Below are 4,506 nucleotides of genomic sequence, written 5' to 3' on the forward strand. Positions count from 1 at the left end.
TCCTGAGACCTGCGTATCAGAAATGGACAGACATCAGTAGTCTCTAATTCCCCTAATAATCCTTTCTAACCCCCAGCCAAACTCTCCTGACGTTTATGATTTTAAAGTATTAATTGCTATTTTAATAAAAATATATATTGTATATGTTTAGTGTATGGTAACATTAATGTCTACAGAAGACACTGCCTTTTAAACTGTAATAAAACAAGTTATATGTTATTAATGACAGAATTGGAATAAAAAATAGAAGAATTGTGGGTTTGGGGAGTGGGTGTACACTGTTCAGGTGGACCTTGAAGTTACCCACAGGAGGGCAAGGCGCAGACTGAGGAGACGATGGAGACGGAAGTCCAAGGCTTCACCCCTTCCACTGTTCCCCTCGTGCACCAGGTCAGTGCCACCATGAGGAGCATCATGTTGTCATGGACACAGCTGGAGCAGCCCAGCGGCATCATCCTGGACTATGAGATCCGGTACTATGAGAAGGAACACAATAAGTTCAACTCCTCCATGGCCAGGAGCCAGACCAACACTATACGGATCAGTGACCTGGGGCCTGGCATGGTATTCAGCAGCGGCCGGGGTGGTGTTCGTGGTGGTCATCTCCATTGTTTTCAGCAGGAAACGTGCTTACAGCAAAGGAGCTGTGTACAGCAGAGAGGTCATCGGAGCAGGAGAGTCTGGAGAGGTGCACAAGGGGCACTGGAAACTTCCGGGCAAGAGGGACATCCATGTGGCCATCAAGATGCTGAAGGCTGGGTACTCACAGAAGCAGTGACGGGACTTTCTGAGCAAGGCGAGCGTCATGGGGCAGTTAGACCATCCCAACATCATTCATCTGGAGGGTGTGGTCACCAAGAGCCGGCCGGTCATGATCATCATGGAGTTCACAGAGATTGGTGCTTTGGATTCTTTCCTCAGGCAAATTACAGACAGTTCATGGTGATCTAGCTGGTACAGATGCATCACTGTGGGTATGAAGTACCTGGTGGAGATGAACTCCATGCATCCGGACCTGGCTGCAAGGAACATTCTGATCAACAGTCACTTGGTATGCAGGTGTCCGACTTTGGCCTTTCCCACTACCTCCAGGATGACACCTCAGATCCCACCCACACCATCTCCCTGGGAGGCAACATCCCCGTGAGATGGATGGCTCCGGAGGCCGTCACCTACTGGAAGTTCACGTCTGACAGTCCTCTGGTGCTATGGGGTTGTCATGTGGGAAGTCACGTCATTTGGAAAGAGACCCTACCGGGACATGTCCAACCAAGATGTCGTCAATGCCATTGAGCAGGACTACCGGCTGCCCCCTCCCATGGGCTGCCCCCTCCCATGCCCAGCTGCTCTACGCCAGCTCATGCTGGACTACTGGCAGAAGGACTGTAACAGCCAGCCCTGCTTTGCAGAGATTGTCAATATCCTGGACAAGATGATCCAGAACCTGGCAAGTCTCAAGATCATGCCTTCCTAGCCCCTGCTCCACTGCCCCATCCCAGACCTCACGGCCTTCACCACCGTGGATGACCGGCTCACTGCCATCAAGATGGTCCAGTACAGGGACAGCTTCCTCACTGCCGGCTTCACATCCCTCCAGCTGGTCACCCAGATGACATCAGAAGACCTCCTGAGAATAGGGGACACCTTGGCAGGTCATCAGAAGATGGTTCTGAACAGCATTCTATCTGTGAGGGTCCAGATGAGTCAATCACCAATGGCAATGACATGACAACTCTTGTTTTCTGTGGGGAGGAGAGGAAGGAAAAGGATCAGGCTTAAGGGGGAACCAGAGGTTGACCACTGTGGAATGTTCTGGAGAGACTGGCTTCTCACCTAAGAAATGCATTCTCATAACAAATAAGCTAGACCTATTCCTAATAGGCAACCTTCATTTCTCAGTGACTGATGCACAGTTAAGATGCTGTGGGAACCAAACGTGTAATGATAAAAATACATAAGGGTGATGTTCAGTGGAAGTGAAGACAAAACTGTATGCATCGAAGACCCCAGGAGTGAACTCAGCTCACACCCTGGGTAGGCTGGAGTCATCCTTCAGCAAGAAGAAAGGGAAGGAGGTGGGGGGAGAGAAACAGAAGCAGCTTCTCATTTTCTTCCTCACCAATGACATGCTTTTCTTTTCTCCTTTCGTCCTCCTCCCCACAAGCCCTCTCCCTCCCCACACATCTATCTCCCTTTCCTCATGACTTGTAGAGGGAAGTTTCTTCAAATAAACCCCAGCTCCTGAGACTCAAGATGTTCCGTCAGCTGCCAAAGGACCTTGCTGACCACTGCATGGGGGATCCAATCAATTCAATTAATGTCTTCATATTGAAGAAGAGATGTATCTTCAGTAGAAAACCTTGTTTTTCTTCTGTTTGCATTTTCTCCAAAAAGGAAGAAGAAACCAAAAACTGGGGTGGGAAGAGGGGAAGCGATGCAAGGGCACACCTGTGTATTTCTGTGTTATCAAATAACCACTTGTTCGTAACAGACGCAAACAAGAAAGGCCAGGGAAGTCTGGAGACTGGTTTAAGTCACATGAAATCCGAGGAACATTTCAGATGTGTCTGTGTTTCTCTGCGTTCCTTCTTGTACCTCATTGTTTGATTCACTTTTGCAAATTCTACCGAACATTTAAATATTTTTCATTTCTCCTCTGACCTTAATCTCCTTGCTAATTTTATCTAATAAAAATGAGCAGAAGCATGTCTGGGTTTACAAAGAAAACCCAGAAAGAAATGGAGTGAAAAATAAAAGGAGCATGAGTAACTTGAATCCTGCCGTGCATCCCAAGTACACACTGCACTGAGCTGCTTTCTGGTGTTTCTTTAGTTGGAGTTGGACACATACACAGAAGAATCTGTGGAACCTCCAACTCCAGCTGAGAAATGGTGCCCCAAGGTGACCCAGGGCCCCCAGGGCTCCAGAGGCTGAGGGACCCCAGGCTCAGTTCCTTCTCAGGCTAGCTGGGACCGTCAGGACCGAGGAGCACCCACAGGGATGCAGAGCTGCAAAGTGACTCCCTGCCTGCACGAGCTCTGGGCACCTGTGTCTCCTCCACTCTATTCCCAGGAGCCTAGGACTAGGGAGGGTGGGTCCACCCCAACCTCTCACTACAGCTGGGTTTGAACTAGGGATGCTTCCTGATGCCTTTAGGGGGTTGGGAGGGCAGAGCTGGGTCCTGCAGAGGGAGATGAGGAACCCGCCAGTGGAGATCTTCAAAGAGAACATGCTGGAACAGCAGTTCCCGGATTCATACACACAGTGACCCCACAGTGTCCCCCCAGCCTCCCTGCAAACATAGAGCTGCCGGAGGATCCAGCCCAGCAATCTTGGGGGCATGTGTGGATGGGGACCTGTGCTCTGAGGAGATGTGCTCAGGGCATCCTCAAATCTGCATAGATTAGAGGGACGCGCGGGAGGCGCGGGCTGCAGAGCTTTGTAAGAATCGGGCAGGAACGCCCCACGCGCAACCAGAACGATCTAACTTGGGCTAGCAAACCAGACTGTGGGATAGCTACCACGCGAAAAGCTCGAACATAAGACACCGCCAGGACTGAGCACAGAACAAAGGACGGAGCGGAAAAAGCCGGCTGCAGACCATTCCCCGCCGGGGACAGGCAGCCAGAGCCGTAAGGACTGGAAAGGGGCAATTGCAGACCCGGAGAGACTTTACTTACCTAACTGCAAGCAGGCTCCTTTGCTAAGACTTCTGGGGGTGCTGGACAGTCACAGTCTGCCTCACGGGGTGCGCCAGCGGTCCACCCAGAGAGCTGAGCGGTAGCGGCGGAAAAGGTGACAAGCCCCGGCGATCGCGCTCGCCAAACTCCTGAGCTACTCGGACCTGGGAAGGGCACAAAGCGCAGTCCCAGCCGCATTTGTGCCTCTGAGGGCTGCCTGAGGGCCGAACCTGAGCGGCTTGGACCGGGGAAGTGCACGCAGCCTAGGGCCGGCCCCAGACGGTTCCCGGCTGAGCATCGTAGAGCCGGAGCGGTTTGTACGCCGCGAGAAAGGACAGGTCAAGCGGGGCAGAGATACTGTGTACACACGGCAGTGCTATTTGTTTGCAGCATCCCCCCTCCCCACAGCGCGACTGAACTAGTGAGCCTAAAAACCAGCAAACAGAAGAAGTTAAACAGAGGGAACCACCTTGGAAGTGAGCCCACACGGCCCATAACATCAGAGAAGAGCCAGATATATTTTTAATTTTTAAATATTTTTAAAATCATTCTTTTTTTTTTTGCCTTTTGCTTTTTTTTTCTTTTTTTCCAAGCTTTTTTTTAATTGTTAAGTCTTCTATTTCTCCTCTAATTTTTATTTCTATAACCTAGTATTACTATTTTTTAAAAAAAAAGACTTTTTTTTTTTTTAAGGCAAACACCATATATACTCTTTGGATGGTTGTTGGTGTTTTGTTTTTTTGTTTGTTTGTTTGTTTTTTAATAATTCTTTTTTTTTCTTTCTTCCTTTTTCCTTCTGCTTTTCTTTAATATTGTATCTTTGAAA

General features: G+C 49.5%; 1 pseudogene; it reads left to right on the plus strand.

The window, feature by feature from the left end:
* Positions 1 to 336: 336 nt before the first annotated feature.
* On the plus strand, positions 337 to 1,729 carry LOC138436865 (ephrin type-B receptor 1 pseudogene; annotated as a pseudogene).
* Positions 1,730 to 4,506: the final 2,777 nt, after the last annotated feature.

This window comes from Ovis canadensis, chromosome 1 (assembly GCF_042477335.2).
Source record: "Ovis canadensis isolate MfBH-ARS-UI-01 breed Bighorn chromosome 1, ARS-UI_OviCan_v2, whole genome shotgun sequence".
NCBI classification, from domain to species: domain Eukaryota; kingdom Metazoa; phylum Chordata; class Mammalia; order Artiodactyla; family Bovidae; genus Ovis; species Ovis canadensis.